The following is a 19,225-nucleotide window of genomic DNA, read 5'->3' as shown; positions in this document are numbered from 1 at the left end:
TACAGCTGCCGTAACTGTAACCACTGATATTTTTCTTTAGCTTTATTAAAGACATCAACCAGTTTTAATTCATAAGAACATTCAGACATTGGAACTGGAATGTGGGGAAATATTAAAACATCCTAAATAAACAAATAAAATGGACTGTCAGTCTGGTAACAAAAACTGTAAAATAAACAGGGGCTTTAAATTGTTGCTACACCAGCTTTTTTTAATGTTAATGGGCTCTTGAAATGTTTTTACAGTTGTTGAGCTGTGGAGTGTGGCTTTGAAACTAAATTTATTTAGACTTATTCTTCTAAACTGTAGTTGGAATTATGCAGTCACTGGGAAAAACGACTATTACCGCTGAGTAATGTGCTACCTTCACTTCTGACTTTTGCTTCTCTGTGGTGGAGCTGCTGAGCCCTGCCCACGGTAAAATTGACACAGAGACCAGAGGAGCTGTACAGAAAAAAACAGATACAAAACACACACATTTTTATATATATATATATATATATATATATATATATATATATATATATATATATACACAGTTTTTTATTAGTTTGAGAGGTCCTCTGACTTATACTCCAGTGCGACTTACATACTGAAAAATCACATGTTCATAATTGGAATAAATATTTATATCAGGCTTTCCCAGGAATCAAAGCACGAAATGAAACAAAATAAACTTGAATCATAAATTAGTAAATGTGAATAATTAAAAAGTACACTACAAAAATGCACAAAAATCCCAAAGAGCTGATAATACAGAAAAGAGGTCCATTTGGCATTTGCTGTGGGGAGAAAAGGGAAAAGCTGAAGGGACATACGTGTGTGTCCCAAAGAGGCTTTTTTTTTTTTTTTTCTTCAGGTGTGACTTATACTCTAGTCAGTGACATATCTATTTCTGTTAATTTGGCTTACATACAACGGGAAAAAAAATACTATTATACTAACTTGTGCCAACTACCAATGCCGATCTGGCTGTATCCGCTGTGGCCACCACGAACACAAAACGGGAGCAGCCGAATGAACAACAACTATTGTGCTATCATGTTCTGACATTCTTATGTAAACGTAGTGGACAACATCAAGGTGACAGAAATGATCAAGGCCATGTCCATATATTGTATGATGAATCAAGGCAGTAAATATCGCGACAGGCCTGAGGAGCATATGATTTGAATTTCCACCACATACATTCCTATTGAGGTATTCTGCAGTCTGTCTGTGTACAACGGGAGGAGACCCTAGATCAGACTCAGACCGTGCTGCAGGGATTTCATGTCTCATCAGGACAGGGATGACTGTGATATCTCCCCACAAAGTTGCAGCAGGATGTGGTTCAAGAGCTGGATGTCATGGATACTTGTTTAATTGGCTTGTTAGTATATTTTTACAAACTACAGGCATGTTATTATATTTTGCCTTCAAATGCTTTTATACTAGCACAATCTGATATATGAGTTTCAGAAGAAATGGATGCACAATCAGATAATAGTAATTAGTTGAATTCACAAACAGCAACATCAAGGTAACGTGACAGTACTGTCTCTTTGTGTTAATAATTCCTCATCTAGAAGATGTTATTTAGAGACCCAAAGTGAAGTGTTGGGCACATCAAATTGCTTTACACACATTTTCAGTGTACTTTGAATATGTTTGTCCTGCACATATTAGTGGATATAATATGTAATCCAGGTCGTCTAGGTTGACTTTTAACAATCATGTGTAGAAGGGCTCCGTCAAGTGGCCAGAGGCTGTATCTTCATTGAAATGACTGTGGAGAGGGTCGATGGAATTTTTTCCCAGCGTCGTGAGAGTGAGACAGTCTGGGCTGGGCTTAGTTTCTTCAAAGGTTTGTTTCCTATAATGTTGTAGAGAAACATCAGTGGCTCATTATCACACTTCCTGTTAACAGTATTCTGTTATTTACAACAGCGAAGTCAGTCAGCCAGAGATTTGTGTTTTAACTTTTTGAACAAGTGTTGTAGGTGACCACATTAGCGTAATGTAATATGTATGCAACAGTAGAGCAGTTTTTTGTTTTGGTTTTCTTTTCCTTTAGTGACTGAAGAAGTGCACAGATTGAAGTTGCGCTATTTTTTATTATTATTATTATTGATGATGGGGTGGACGTTGCTCTTCCGTGCCACGTTCCTTTGAGCCCTTTTATTCTCTTTTCGTGTCGTTTCTTATCTGCCCTTTGCTCTAGTGGCGACTATGAGAAGCGTCTCCCGCCTACCAGCAGCGCAGGCGCGTGCGCGCGCGCACGCACGGCACTTCTATGTTTGTCAGGCTGAAAGCCGAGGGAGAGGAGCTAGCCGCCATTTTCTAAGCGTCTCTCCCTAAAACGAGAGAAAAAGCCTCCCGACAAACAGCCTTCCGGACTACCTTTCGCGGGCCGAGAATAAGGTTTTTTGGCGAAGGACTGGTGTGAAATCCCATAGGTGTGAAGTAATTTGGAATCGAAAGGAGCGTTTCACGGCCTTGCCTTATATTCGCTGTTAGCGGCGAGGTGAGCTAGCTGGCGAGCAAGGTGTAGATTCGCCCTGAATCCGGAACGAACCCAATCGACTCTGTGGACTGGGGCCTGTGCCCCCCCTGTAATCCGGCTGCATTTTTTATTTTTATTTTTTTTTTATTATTTTTTGGGATTAATTAATGGAAACGTGATCGGGCTGCGCTGTGTTTTGTGGCAGCACTCTTTTATTTATTTATTTTTTTCTTCGCCAAAACTGCAGGGGATTGTTGCCGAAATTCCCTCGGATAGTGCAACCTCGTCACGTGGTAGGTTCCTCCTTTTTCTTTGTTAGCGAGCTAGCCTGACTGGCAAGGTCTACTCCCAACTCCTCGGCTTTTTGACATGCTGTGTCTAGTGTTTCAGTGTCTAATAGCCAGCACACGTTTAACGTTGCAAACGCCGTTGGGCGCAGATCTACATCGACAGGAGACGTGTATTTATATTCTTCCGGACATTGCAATGCGCAGCGTGTCTCCGCTCTGCAATAGGGCTTAACTGCGTTGTGTAAAATAAAGTTGTTTTCTGACGCGGATGGTTGTACCAGGAAGGGGAAAAAAACGTTTGTGGCGTCACCTGTGGGTGAAACGAGCATTATTATTTTTTTTTCCCACGGCTTTAAACATAATCATGCTCGTCACTTTGGGCGTTATTAGCGATCACTTGTCCCCGACGTGAGCGCATGTTTACATGGTTAACAGGCTGCCGTAAAGCTCGAAAATCGCCCTTCACCGAAAGAGAATTTGCGTAACCAGAACGCACGCTGGCATAACGTGATGTTAAGGGAGTGTTTTAGACTGCAGTTGGCACGCTTAGCTTTCGAGCAGGTTGTGCTTCTTGCATCAGCAGGTTTCCTGAGCTAGCGTTAGCCACACAGCAAGCGTATTAATTTCCACGCAGCGTGTGTGTGTGCGCGAGAAAGAGACATTGTTCAGCAAGGTGTTTTTAATGTTGAATGATTTGGTTAACGTGGCGATCGGTTGCTGGTATTTGCCGACACGGCACGTGTGAAGACGCACCCACGTCCGATCAAGTATTCGGTTAATAATTACGAAATAACACTGTTGGACTTGTGGTCAGCTTGGACCGGAAGACATGAAGGTGGCTCCACCATAAATATGCACATATTCCTGTAAACATTAGCAGACGTTACACTTTGCAATACACGTCGTGTGTGTGCATTCTTGTCGCATAGATGGTTTGTACACGTACTGCTATCGGCAACGCGTACGATCTTTTTTTTTTCGCATTACCATACGCTTGACTATTTAATTACTGGTCATGCAGTGTAAGGAGTTATGTATGTTTGGAGAGGAATGGGTGGTTTAAAGGTGATGAATTGCATTGCATAATCAGCTTCGGAAATACCAACATGGCGTAGTGCGCGCTGAGTAGAAACTGCGGAGAAATTCTGAGCACTCTTTCCATCTGACCCTGCAGACGATCAGTGGAGATGCAGTCTGCTTTTTTATTTCCCCTCTTGCGCCCCCCCCCCCCCCCAAAAAAAAATCATCACACTGACATGGCTCAGCAGGCAGTCATTGTGAGTTGCACATTAATCGCTGAACCAGTGCTTCGCCTTTAACTACACAATCGTGTGAATACAATTTTAAATCATTTTTAATTATTCCTATCATGTTGGGAAGGATTTTAGTGCATGTGGAATTGACAGAACCACCTATGCACGATGACATCATGTGCTTTGGACTAATGCTTAGGCCTAAATCCGCCTACTCCTGCGTGGAACCTTTCTGTGCACTGACTCGCCAGGGCACATGTAGGACAGTGGGGTTTCATTCATTTGTGTTGACTCATTGTTTATCCTGTTTTGTCCTTTACCCAGTCCCCCAGTATATCAAGCCATGTTAAATATATTCGCTCATCATATATATAGCTAATTTGTAAATGCATCACTTTAAACAATTCTCTTGTATATGGTAATTAATTAATGTGTGAACTACAGCCCCTGTAGAAAATCAATGTGATTTTTCTCAGCTTTTCTGGCCTTATGGTAAGACTGTCATGTTAAAATGTCAAAATGTCTTAGGGGTCAGCAGTGTTGATGGATTTCTTTGATTAGGATTTGAATGTTTGTACACATTAATGTGGCCTTTGTTTGTAGTTCAGAGTATTAATCTACATGTTATGTGTTGGTGTGATTAAATGATTGTTTTAATGTTATGCTTGTGCTTTTTGGTTTGTGTTGAGTAACTTTCCATGAAGCAAAGGTTCGCATAACATGTACTGCAAGTATTCTGACTGGATGTTTCAGTTCATGTGGGTGCCTTTGTAACATGTTTACTGAATGGTCACGTTTATGTTTTGTAATAATCTGTTGTTTTGAGTAAAGGTTTAGCATTCACTTCCTCATGAAGTGGGTCATGGTCTTTGATATAATTCTTAGTTATATTTGAGCTTTTTTCTCGTCCTGTCTTATAAATAATAGTCACAATGTAAACTTGACAGGAAACTGGGAGGGAGAGAGCAAAGGAGAGATTTACAACAAAGGTCACCCAGCCTGAGAATCAAACCTGGTGATGTTTCAGACTGCTTCAGTAGTACCTGGTGTACCCCATGTATTCGTAGTTGTTGACTCTCTTCGTGTCTTTCTTGATTTTCTTTTATTGTTAGGACAGTAATACAAAACTGGCTTTCTCCACCATTATGCAGGCTCATGGGGCCCATGAACCAAAGCTGGCTGCCCCTGGGCCTGAAAATTTGAGAGGGTACACTTCAAACTGGACAAAATAACAGGAGCAAGCCACAAAAGCTTTGGGCTGCTCTGTGTTTTTCTGGCTTTGCTGATCCGTGTAGTTATTGAAATGTGTGAAGTAGGTATGGGTTGGTTACTAGTTTCACGACGTATACCACAGGTTGGAAATGCCTTAGTTTCAAAACCACAAAGATTTGATGTTCCAAAGTACAACTAATGTAAACAAACCTGACACCAATCCACATGGATCAGTCAGTAAACTTTGCATAGCTAAAACCTGTGTTATGGCCAGAAGTGTATGGAAATGTATATTAAAAAAAAAAAAAAACAAACGAAGAGGACAGCTGCACCTTAGAGGAGGAAAGCCACCTAACAATGGGTAATATGTGCTTTTGAAGAGTTAATAGGAAAACATTCCACCCATCCACAGCTCTCTGCTGAATTTAAGCTAACATATTGAAATCTACTTCATTAAGAATTCAGTATGGAGCTGCTATGTCTGAGATAATTACTCTAACCTCACTAAACCAGCAGATAAGGCCATTTAATTAAACAAGCTAACATCGGTGAGTTGCCTCAACATTTACTTTGATTACAATTGAATGTAGAGTCATCAAACTGTTCAAGAAATGCATCGATATTTTACTTATTCAAAATTTTAATTGATTCATGAAAGCCTTCTGTGGTACAAAATTATTTCTGTATGCCTACTAACGTAAAAAAAAATTCTTGAAAAGGGACTTAAATGTTGCCAATGCCTTTTTGCTACAGTCATCGTTTAGAAACATTTGTTTGTGATGAGCACGATATATGACTGGGTCAAAACCATGATTGATGAACAACTACTCATCAGCTCTCGGAACTCTGTAGTGTTTAGGGACGGGTATTGATAAGATTTTATCTATCAATCCGATTCCTTATCGATTCCCTGATTGATACCTCCTGTGATTTTTGTGTGTGTGTGTGTGTGTGTACTAAAAGTAGGCTTTACAGGTTTTCTAGGTCAATACATTTTATTGAGTCTTAAAGTAAACAAACATAAAATTGGTCACTGGATCCTTGATCGCTGGACATAAATAGAAATAAACAAAATCTGTAGTTTTTGTCAAAAGCATTTCCTTTCAGACATTAATGACGGATGTCTCTCCATACGTCTGAGCTGAACTCAGACGGCTGCTGGAGTCTGCAGTTCTGCATCCATACAGTCTTGGACTGCTGCACATCAGCGCGGAATGTCTCATTTTGGGAGGAAAAACATTTTGATCGATTGCAATTTGTTTGTATTACAATGTTTGGAAAGACGTGTAATTTGATTTTAAACTGCGATTCGCTTTGAAGTTATTAATTCTGAGCTGCACAGTGTTGGGAGCAACGGAACGGAGGAAGATACTTGTTTCTTTCTCGCAACAAGACAGGAGTCCCAATTAGTCACTTTATTCCGCACAAAAGTGACTCACATTTGACATATTTTAATGGCTTTGAGAGGGCTTTAAGAAGCAGAGTTGCTGCTTCTGAAGAGGAGCGAAGCACAGATCCAACAAAGCAGTGGATCGGAGCACTGCTTCATTGGTTCAAGGTCCAAAGCAGATCTGCGCTGCAGAAACAGTTGATTACAGACCCACTGCAGGGTCTGTAGTCAATGTAGAGAAATTATCATTTTCCCGACAAACACTCTCAAAAACAACGGCCGCACCGAAGGACTGATAAGGGAATCATTAAGCAAAAAGGCCATTGATATCGGTGGATGAATCATTTAACGATACCCAAAAAGAACCGGTTCCTGATACCCAACCCTAGTAGTGTTAAAGTCTACAATTTAAAGAGACAAATACTTTGATTAACTTAACTATTTTCCATTGTTTATACACTTGTGTAAGAAGTGAAGGAAAAATGTGACTTTTCTGCTTGTGGCAGAGCAGGGAGAGAGAGACTATGTGGGTTAGGTGGTACTTGAAGATCGGGTTGAGAACTATTGGTATAACCAGAGGGGTTACTTGGTACAACAGTGCATGACTAAAGGCTGATGTGCTGTTGGATGAGCAACTTCAAATAATAGTTTCTTTTTATTTTGGTTTAATTTGAGGAAATTGCTCATTGCAAGCATTAAATACTGTATTTGTAAGTATATAACAAAATATATTGATAAAATGACAAAAGGGCCTTTACTCAGAGTGAATACCATTGTTTTGTCTTGCAAACATGACAAACCAATTTATCTCAAATCAAATGAATCACCAAACTAAAACTAACCAAATTTGAAAGTAATGTCAGAGACTTTGAATTTGAATCAGAATGAGACATAAGACTTATTTGTCCTTTTTTAAATTGTTTAATTTTTGCTTCTGGTCTTCCCTCTTCTCATTTGTCTATACTTCATTTTGTTTTATGTAGGCTGTCCTCTGGTGGGGCAGTAAGCGGGTGGTGTGGAGCAGGCCGCGGTGCCCGTCCCTCTGCACTGCATGGCTGCGATGGCGCCCGCTCTCACCGACGCCCCAGCCGAAGCTCACCACATCCGCTTCAAACTGGCTGCCCCTTCCTCAAGTCTCTCACCTGCCAGTGCAGAGAACAACGGTAACGCCAGCAACATCCTTGTTCCTAACAGCGGCACTGCAAAGTGCAAGGTTGGATCCGAAGAGTGTCCTCTCAACTTCTGTGGCAGTGAACAGGAGGAGCAGCAGCAGCCCCCAAGCGACTCGGTTACCCAGGCTTCTGCCTTGGGCAAACTCCAGCCACTGGTGGCTTCCTACCTGTGCTCTGATGTGACACCTGTCACTTCAACTAAGGAGTCAATCAAGTTGCAAGGAGTGCTCATTAAACAGTCTGTGTTGAAAAGCCACAGAATATTGCCTAGTGCCCTGCTCAACGGCAGAGGTGATTTCCTGCTAAGGAAGCGGCAGGCAATAGATTTCTCAGGCAGCCAGTTCAAATCCCTGATGAGTGGCAGCACTAACGGTGGTGGGCAGCCCATGGCACCTGTCAATGGCTTGGCCAAAAAGCTGACCAGCATGTCTGGCTCTGGTTGTGTGGTTGTGAATGGTGATAAGCCATCACTCACGGCAGACTCTCAAATACAGAACCTGCCCTTGAACCCAGAGACCTTAACAGCGAACTTGTCAGGTCATATCTCAGTAAAAGGAGCGCTTAAACAGAAAAATTACTCTGGGTTTTCTCAGAATATAGTTGGAAAAAACTTTGAGCCACCACAAATTCAGTCTGCTGCAATTTCCCCCTTTACCCATGACAACCCTAACCCCACCGAAGAACTGAACTTGGAGGATGCTGAATCATACACATCTACCACTCCACAGGGGTCTGATGTGGAGAGACCATGCAGTAGCCGGCAGGACTCCCCATCTTGTGTACCTGCATCACAGCCTCCTCTTTCCTGCACTCCATTCTCAGATAGCCTTGAAGCCCATGTCAGGGAGCGCACCTTTCTCAACAGCAGCCGCCAAACAGAGATTGAAAATCGACTACGGCGCCTGCGCAAACGTCTTCAGGTTGTGCAGGCTAAGCAGGTGGAGCGGCACATTCAGCAGCAGTTGGGTGGTTTCTTGGACTCTGCTCTCAACCGGCTCCTAGTCGGGACCCGCAAATCGGAGACGGCCTCTACAGCTTCTTGGAGGACTGGGCGCCATTCCTCAAACAACAGAGACAGCCTGACTCGCTTCTTGAAAAGTGGCTGTATGCCTTTGGAACTGGAAAGGCTGTACCTGAGCGGGTCGGCCAACCTTCGCTCAGCAGAAAGCGCCTTTGACTCAGATGTAACAGAAAGTAGCTCTGGAGGGGACTCTGACCTCGAAGAGGAGGAGCTGGCCAGAGTGGACATTGAGCAGCGACATGTCAAAATGTAAGTAAAGGTGTCCCCACCCACAGAGATGAAAAGATTAATTGTTCATGTGTTTTTACTTTGTCAGTTCTGCTAGATTTGATAATAATGTATTCAGTAAGGCTACTCCACATATGCTGAAATTGAATACACATTGTTACACTTACCAAACACCTTTTACTCTTAATAAAAAATATTCTTAAAACATTGCATTGTACAACTTGCTAGCTAAGCCTTTGTCTGGCCTGTAAAAGTCATTGTATTTCCAGTCCTTCCAGTATGCTGCCTTGGCCTAAATGCCTGATGTTCCATGGTAGTGGTTTGGTCAGACTTCAGGGAAAGAGATACCATTTGTCCAGTAAGGTGTAGGTTGTCATGTGGCTAATACAGTGTTATCTATAGATCACACAGTCATAAAAACAATTGTAAATAGTCATTGTGGCTCCATATAAAGGTACTATAGAGTACACCGGTAGGTGTTTGCTCTGTGGTGTGAATTTCCAGGGTGGTTTCAAGAGGGGGAAAAAGGGCATGAGGGCAGTGCTGATGGCAAGGGAGTGAAGCAACTGTGTTGAAGGGGTCTGGGCTTGTGAAAATGGTACATTCCGGGGTGGGGCTGGTTATTTCTTGTTTCTGCGGGAAGTATCTCCTTGTATGTCAGATGATACTGTATATAAACTATATGAAATCAGGAGAACATGTGGCACATAGACAAGATGGCATCGCAGACTGAACAACAACAGGATGTTGGTGCTACATGAAGTGAAAGTTGTTCAAGCCGCCTGACATCCGTAATTTTGATGTCTTTATTTTTTTGAGCAATTATACTAGGACTGCATGGTATTCTCAGCCCCATGTTCTCATGCTCAATAGCTGTTATCGCGGGGTATGTCAAGCAAAGCTATTTAAATACAAGCTTAAATAGAAGTGTGTTCTGACAAAGAAAGAAAACTATCGGGTTGTGTCTAATAATTGTCATAAAAGGAAAATGCTGGCCTTAGATCAGTCATTTTCCCAAATGACTTTTGTAGAAACTATAAAATTGAGTTTACCAGAAATCTTACCAAAGTTTGGTCAGACCTTAATACATTGCTCATTGTATAATAAATTCACACAAAGCATTATATACTTTGATACTATGGTTATTTGTTTTCCCTTTTAACAGTTGCTGTGAAAATGTTAATTGTTTCCCATGCCAATAAAACCTTTTTGAATTTATTCAAATATTATACAGATACATTTAAAAAAAAGTTTATTGAACAAAAACAATAATTTACAAGAAAATGCGTGCCAGGGGACCACACCAGACATTAATAATTTAACATTAGCTATTTACAGTGGTATGTAAGTTTGGGCACCCCTGATGATTGCCATGATTTTCCTTTATAAATCATTGGTTGCTTGGATCAGCAATTTTAGTTAAATATCATATAGCAGACAGTGATATTTGAGAAGTGAAATGAAGTTTCTAGGATTTGTAGAAAGTGTGCAATAATTCTTCAAACAAAATTAGGCAGGTGCATAAATTTGGCACTACAACAGGAAAAAAAAAACATCAGTATTTAGTAGATCCTCCTTTTGCAGAAATAACAGCCTCTAAACACTTCCTGTAGCTTCCACTGAGAGTCTGGATTCTGGTTGAAGGTATTTTGGACCATTCTTCTTAACAAAACATCTCCAGTTCAGTCAGGTTTGTTGGTTTCTGAGCATGAACAGCCTGCTTAAAATCACACCACAGATTTTCCATAATATTCAGGTCTGGGGACTGAGATGGCCATTCCAGAACATTGTACTTGTTCCTCTGCATGAATGCCTTAGTAGATTTTGAGCAGTGTTTAGGGTCGTCGTCTTGTTGAAAGATCCAACCCTGGTGCACCTTCAACTTTGTCACCAATTCCTGAACATTGTTCTCAAGAATCTGCTGATATTGACTGGAATCCATGAGACCCTCAACTTTAACAAGATTCCCAGTACCTGCACTGGCCACACAGCCCCATCGCATGATGGAACCACCTCCAAATCTTACTGTAGGTAGTGTTTTTCTTGGAATGCTGTGTTCTTTTTCAGCCATGCATACCGCCCCTTATGTCCAAATAACTAAATTTTAGTTTCATCAGTCCACAGCACCTTATTCCTAAATGAAGCTAGCTTGTCCAAATGTGCTTGAGCATACCTCAAGTGTCTCTTTGTGGTGTGTACACAGAAAAGGCTTCCTCTGCATTACAACATCATACAGCATCTCCTTGTGCAAAGTGTGCTGCATAGTTGAACGATGCACAGAGACACGATCTGCTGCATGATCATTTTGTAGGTCTTTGGAGCACGTCTGTGGGTTGACTATGACTGTTCTAACCTTCCTTCACTTCAGTTTATCTGAGATTTTTCTTGGCCTGCTACTTCTGGACTTAACTAATACTGTGCCTGTGGTCTTCCATTTCCTCACTATATTCCTCACAGTGGGAACTGACAGCTGAAATCTCTGAGATAGCTTTTTGTATCCTTCTCCTAAACCATGATGTTGAACAATTTTTGTTTTCAGGTCATTTGAGAGTTGTTTAGAGGCTCCCATGTTGCACTCATTAGAAGAGATGCAAAGAGGGGAAACATTTGCAAATGGTCCCCTTAAATAACCCTTCTCATGATTGGATTCACCTATGTAAGGAAGTCAAGGGTCAATGAGCTTACCAAACCAATTTTGTGTTACAATAATTAGAGCTAAATGCATTCAAATCAGTAAAATGACATGGTTGCCCAAATTTATGCACCTGCCCAATTTTATTTAATTATTACACAGTTTCTGTAAATCTTAGAAACTTCATTTCACTTCTCAAATATCACTGTTTGTCCGCTATATGATATATTTACCTGAAATTTATGATCCAGACAACCAATGATTTATAAAGGAAAATTCTCAGGGGTGCCCAAACTTTTGCATACAACTGTACATACAGATTATAATTAAAATAAAGTGCTGCTCTAGTAGTGTTAAAATGAATAGACAAAAACATTTTAAGACAATAAATTCAACTTTATATACAGATTAATTATTGCAAGACATTGGTCGAGTGCTGACAAACATGAGTCTGTCCAATTGGTGTTGCTGTACTATATCCTTTACAAATCTGGCAGTGACAAGCTCTTCTCCATAATCAGCAGAGCCAAGTAATGCTCTGTGATAAAACTGAGCAAAACAGGATAAAAAACTGAAATAAAACATAGAAATGGCTGTAAAATCAATCAGGATGCCATTGACCAAAAACAGGCAGTTTGAGTTAATTGCCGTTCTTAAACTTTTTAGTTTAAAAGTAGCCTTCTCTCCAGTCACATACAAAATCACCCTAGTCATTCTAGAATGAGTCAGTTTTGCAAGTACAGCTATTCAAGTGATGTATGAAATTTTCTGTAATTATTTTTAAAAACACAATATATTGCAGAAAAAATACAGCAATGTCAGTTTTTACAATATTGTGAAGCCAAAAATTAGTGTGCATTTATTTATTTTTAAAATGAACAGGCATGTTGTTCACTGGCTGCAAACGTGGGCCTCTACCTCCCGGGGAGTGTATTCTGTGCCCGACCTATGGGAAATGCTGTGTTGCCAACTTTGGGCTCTGAAATATCAAAGGAGACATCAAAGACACCCCCCTTCTCCTTACCTTTCTGAATTTGAGAGAGTGAGAAATGTCAAGGACATTGATGGACACCTGAAAATTATTTATTTTCATGATCTGGCCAAACGATCATATCACAATCATTTTGGGTAGAATCACAGTTCAGTTTGAATCTTGTTTTTTTTTTTTTTCTTTCTTTCACCTCTTAAATTGTAGACTAACTACAGCCCCTGGCAAAAAATTATGGAATCACCGGCCTTGGAGGATGTTCAATTTTGTAGAAAAAAAGCAGATCACAGACATGACACAAAACTAAAGTCATTTCAAATGGCAACTTTCTGGCTTTAAGAAACACTATAAGAAATCAGGAAAAAAAATTGTGGCAGTCAGTAACGGTTACTTTTTTAGACGAAGCAGAGGGAAAAAAATATGGACTCACTCAATTCTGAGGAAAAAATTCTGGAATCATGAAAAACAAAAGAATGCTCCAACACATCACTAGTATTTTGTTGCACCACCTCTGGCTTTTATAACATCTTGCAGTCTCTGAGGCATGGACTTAATGAGTGACAAACAGTACTCTTCATCAATCTGGCTCCAACTTTCTCTGATTGCTGTTGCCAGATCAGCTTTGCAGGTTGGAGCCTTGTCATGGACCATTTTCTTCAATTTCCACCAAAGATTTTCAATTGGATTAAGATCCGGACTATTTGCAGGCCATGACATTGACCCTATGTGTCTTTGCAAGGAATGTTTTCACAGTTTTTGCTCTATGGCAAGATGCATTATCATCTTGAAAAATTATTTCATCATCCCCAAACATCCTTTCAATTGATGGGATAAGAAAAGTGTCCGAAATATCAACGTAAACTTGTGCATTTATTGATGATGTAATGACAGCCATCTCCCCGGTGCCTTTACTTGACATGCAGCCCCATATCATCAATGACTGTGGAAATTTACATGTTCTCTTCAGGCAGTCATCTTTATAAATGTCATTGAAACGGCACCAAACAAAAGTTCCAGCATCATCACCTTGCCCAATGCAGATTCGAGATTCATCACTGAATGATTTTCATCCAGTCATCCAGCCACTTGTCAGTCCACTTGGTGCAACAGCTCTCCAAGGTGTGATCACTTCTTTTTAGATGCAGACTAACAAGCAGATCTGATTTGATGCAGGTGTTAGTTTTGGAGATGAAAATTTACAGGGTGATTCCATAATTTATTCCTCAGAATTGAGTGAGTTCATATTTTTTTCCCTCTGCTTGGTCTAAAAAGGTAACCGTTACTGACTGCCACAGTTTTTTTGTTTTTTGTTTTTTTCTTGATTTCTTAGTCTTTCTTAAATCCAAAAAGTTGGCATTTGAAATGACTTTAGTTTTGTGTCATGTCTGTGATCTGCTTTTTTTTTTTCTACAAAATTAAACAACTGAATGAACATCCTCCGAGGCCGGTGATTCCATAATTATTGCCAGGGGTTGTACAACCAGACTTCAAATATTTTTAGAGTTTTTGTTTAATTAAACAAATTATGCTAAAAGTAATTTCAAAATACTAGTGCCGCTTAATTATGAATTTAAGCCAAATTGGTAAATAATAAAGTAACTGCCAAAATGGTATAAATATCAGTTTTGAATAATAAAACTCAATGCAACCAGAGTTGGAGCTGTGTCTTCAATCTCTGCATTTTATCAAACCAGTTTCCTTTGTGTGTTGGATTCTGCCAGGGCTGCCCCTTGTCACTAATCCTGTTTGTGATTTTCAGACAGGATTTCAAGGTGCAGTTGGGGACTGGAGGGTAGCAAGTTTGACCTCAGAACTACATCTGTTTGTTGCAGATGATGTGGTTCTGTTAGTCTCACTAGACAGTCACCTGTGATACCCAATAGGCAGGTTTGAGGCAGTATGTGAGGTGATTGGGATGAGCATCAGCACCTTCAAATTCAAGGCTATGGCCCTCTGTTTGAAAAACGTGGATTATAGGACTGTTGATATGTTGCAGTATTCGCTAAAAATCTGGTTATGTACTTTTGTGACATTCTGAATGTTTTCTTTGGCTGTTCTTTTCCACCATTACAAACATAAATTTTTGCGATAGTTACATTATACAGTGTAACAGCATGTGATCCGCTATTATTGTTATGCTTGCAATTGGTATTGTAGGTGGTGCAGGGTTCTCCCCAGAAATCTTTAGTATAGCAGTGTTGTTGACAATTATTACCCAAGGTGGCACACATAGGTCTTCCAGAGGAGGAAGCTCTAGAATGTTAACTGTTTCAAAGTACAAATGGAGGCCATTTCCTTAAGTTCAATCTTCTGTAAACATACAACTTGAAAGAAATAAAATCCCCAACACAAAGTTGTTCTTATGATGGAATGTAATTTATTGCTTGTAGGGCTGCAGTTATCGAATATTCTATCGATTTATTTTATTGAGTAATTGGATAAAAAGTACCTTTGTGTTTTTAAACAGTAGCAGTAGTGGCAGGGCTCTTTCTAAGCAGTGGCACAATGTTTCTGTGCCATCATGCAGATTTTTAAGTTTAGGGTGTTCTCTCTCTCTCTGTTTTGCCGGGTTATTATTTATTTTTTCATATTGAGATTTAGAGCTTTGCCAAACCATAAGCCCAGGCAGTCTGTGAAATCTTCAGTCTGCGGACAGTGCATTCTTTTTTTTTTCCTTCTTATTGCATATTTCATTTGCACTTTTTATTACTGTGATTTATTCAGTGTTTAATGTATATTTATACATGCTGTATAGAGTGTAGCTCAAACCAAAGTCAAATTCTTTTTCTGTGGATACTTGGTGAATAACAGTCTTTGAAAAACGGCTGTGGATTGCAGCGTTTCCACAAAAGCTGCCTGTTGATTTAAAAACTCTTACTAAATCTGAATTAAAGGTTTTTTTTTAATCATTAAACATGACTCATTTAAAGTGCGCGCGTCCTTTCGCTTCATCTGCGGAGGTGGAGAACGGCCAGTGGAGCAAAACGTGTGTTTTTATATATATATATATATATATACACAAACACACTGCTCACTTTAAATGCGCAGTAAGTCTGTTTTAGACGATCCGCGTGGACCCTTTCTCTTAAAAGGCTTTATTTTACTCAGCGTGTGGCTTTGCAAACTTGTAGCATTGCCTGCTACATTGATTAGCGCTATGGTCTTCTTCTGTATTTTTTGTGCGTTACAGTGCCACATACAGGCCTGGCATATGTACTACAGCTTTAAACAAAGCCTCGAGGCAAAGAATTTGCCTCGAACATTTTTTGTAATCGAATTATTCGAATTGCTCGATGAATCGTTTCAGCCCTAATTGCTTGACACATAACAGTCTACACTCTAAATATACCAAATAGCTCTGGAATTAACTTAATTAGACCGTGATATTTTTACCGTTTACATACGTTTCCAAAATATTAGACAATCCGGTACTTAACAGGGTTCTCACCAGGATTTTTTCACAGTGTAGGGGGAAATTTAGCAGGGCATAACCATGTGACAAGTATTGTAGGAGGGTCCAGGGGCTTTTCTTTTCTTTTTTTTTTTTTTTTTTTTTTTTTAATCCTTTGAAACACAGTTTCCTACATTTTGGGAGCCAATTTGTGTTGCTGAGACATTAATGTGTGACTTCTTTTAAAACAGGAAAAGGAAAAAAAACAAAACAGAGGCTCCCTATGCTGGTTAAATCACAGCACAGGGGCCGTGATGCTCAACTGTGCTGGCAAGAACCCTGTTTAAGATCACAATAACATCCAAATCATCAGCGCATAACATTTTTTGAAATTGTTACGTGTACATTTCTATCATACACTCAACAAAAATATAAACGTAACACTTTTGGTTTTGCTCCCATTTTGTATGAGATGAACTCAAAGATCTAAAACTTTTTCCACATACACAATATCACCATTTCCCTCAAATATTGTTCACAAATCAGTCTAAATCTGTGATAGTGAGCACTTCTCCTTTGCTGACATAATCCATCCCACCTCACAGGTGTGCTATATCAAGATGATGATTAGACACCATGATTAGTGCACAGGTGTGCCTTAGACTGTTCATAATAAAAGGCCACTCTGAAAGGTGCAGTTTTGTTTCATTGGGGGGGATACCAGTCAGTATCTGGTGTGACCACCATTTGCCTCATGCAGTGCAACGCATCTCCTTCGCATAGAGTTGATCAGGTTGTCAATTGTGGCCTGTGGAATGTTGGTCCACTCCTCTCCAATGGCTGTGCGAAGTTGCTGGATATTGGCTGGAACTGGTACACGCTGTCGTATACGCCGGTCCAGAGCATCCCAAACATGCTCAATGGGTGACATGTCCGGTGAGTATGCCGGCCATGCAAGAACTGGGACATTTTCAGCTTCCAAGAATTGTGTACAGATCCTTGCAACATGGGGCCGTGCATTATCCTGCTGCAACATGAGGTGATGTTCTTGGTTGGCACAGCAATGGGCCTCAGGATCTCGTCACGGTATCTCTGTGCATTCAAAATGCCATCAATAGAATGCACCTGTGTTCTTCGTCCATAACAGACGTCTGCCCATACCATAACCCCACTGCCACCATGGGCCACTCGATCCACAACATTGACATCAGAAAACTGCTCACCCACACGATGCCACACATGCTGTCTGCTATCTGCCCTGAACAGTGTGAACCGGGAGAGAACACCTCTCCAATGTGCCAAACGCCAGCGAATGTGAGCATTTGCCCACTCAAGTCGGTTACGACAACGAACTGGAGTCAGGTCGAGACCCCGATGAGGACGACGAGCATGCAGATGAGCTTCCCTGAGACGGTTTCTGACAGTTTGTGCAGAAATTATTTGGTTATGCAAACCGGTTGTTTCAGCAGCTGTCCGAGTGGCTGGTCTCAGACAATCTTGGAGGTGAACATGCTGGATGTGGAGGTCCTGGGCTGGTGTGGTTACATGTGGTCTGCGGTTGTGAGGCTGGTTGGATGTACTGCCAAATTCTCTGAAACGCCTTTGGAGACGGCTTATGGTAGAGAAATGAACATTCAATACACGAGCAACAGCTCTGGTTGACATTCCTGCTGTCAGCATGCCAATTGCACGCTCCCTCAAATCTTGCGACATCTGTGGCATTGTGCTGTGATAAAACTGCACCTTTCATAGTGGCCTTTTATTGTGGGCAGTCTAAGGCACACCTGTGCACTAATCATGATGTCTAATCAGCATCTTGATATGGCACACCTGTGAGGTGGGATGGATTATCTCAGCAAAGGAGAAGTGCTCTATCACAGATTTAGACTGGTTTGTGAACAATATTTGAGGGAAATGGTGATATTGTGTATGTGGAAAATGTTTTAGATCTTTGAGTTCATTTCATGGGAAATGGGAAGTGTTGCGTTTATATTTTTGTTGAGTATAGATTTAATTAAAGAATGTTCAGGCAGTAACATCAATTCTTCTTTTATTCATCTTGGCCCAGTTGTTGCAAGCTGGATGTTTCTGCATCATCTTCTTAAGTAGAAATCATTATAATGTACTACAATGAAAATAAGTGGTTACATGGATGACACTTTCTGCCATAATCTGTGCATTTTTTAAATGTTATTTATTTATTTTTTTTAGTAAGTTCAGTCAATCAAAGAGGTTGTCCAAGGTGTGATGTGATTGTCGTGGGAACAGAGGTGCCGTTTCCTTGTTGGTGAACGCCTGCGTTTTCACACATGCCTTCATGTGGTCTGGGATTTAGCAAATTTCAACAGAAATGGAGCATTTTCTACGGCAGCCGGGCTTTAAACATGCTCCAGCAAACAGCCTGAAGCAAGCGAACACCTGGACATTCGGAACTGGGCTGGAAAAGCTGCAGGAGCGAGTCGAGCAGAGAGGGAGCTTCTCGTCAGCGGGGCCTGCGGCCCGTAGCAGAGATGCGCACTCTTACACACAGCTGCGGCAGAGAACGAGTCATTTGGAGGAAGTGCTTATTCAGTGAAGTCCCTCAAAAACAATGCATGAAGGATATTCCCCCCCCCCCCCCCCCCTTTGCACGAGGGATGGTACCTTCTGTTTGCTGGCCAGCCGTTAGCAGCCACAGAGAACGAGTCATTTGGAGGAAAGTGCTTAATTACTGAACTCCTACAAAAACAACACTCGGAGGATATTTTTTCTTTTTTCCTTTGCATGAGGGACCATAACTTCAGTTTACAAACCAGTGAAGGGTTTGTATAGGGATATGAAGGGATATTAATAGTACATTCCACAATTGAGAGCTGTTGTGCGCTGTCCCATGAAAAGACATGTTAATGAGGAACGCATAAGCCAGTCTGGTGTGAAACGGACGATTCTTGTTTCTTGCCTGCAATAACGGACAAGAGTCCGGTTAGGAGCTTCAATCAGCAGAAAGGTGAGTCATGATTGATATTTTTAAATGGCTTTGATGAAGGTTGATGACTAAATTGTCAAAAAAAACAAACATTGTGAGTAGGGATGGGTATTGATAAGATTTTATCAATATCAATGCCATTATCGATTCTGCTTATCGATCCGATTCCTTATCGATACCTCGTGAATTTTGTACTAA

The 19,225-nt window shown here is 40.6% G+C and overlaps 1 pseudogene; it reads left to right on the top strand.

Annotated features, from left to right (window-relative positions):
• The first annotated feature begins 2,245 nt into the window (after window positions 1–2,245).
• Window positions 2,246–19,225, top strand: part of LOC117530713 — a 59,051-nt pseudogene continuing 42,071 nt past the window's right edge.

This window comes from Thalassophryne amazonica, chromosome 18 (genome assembly GCF_902500255.1).
Source record: "Thalassophryne amazonica chromosome 18, fThaAma1.1, whole genome shotgun sequence".
Lineage (NCBI taxonomy): Eukaryota > Metazoa > Chordata > Actinopteri > Batrachoidiformes > Batrachoididae > Thalassophryne > Thalassophryne amazonica.
This window is presented reverse-complemented; position numbering and strand designations above follow the sequence as displayed.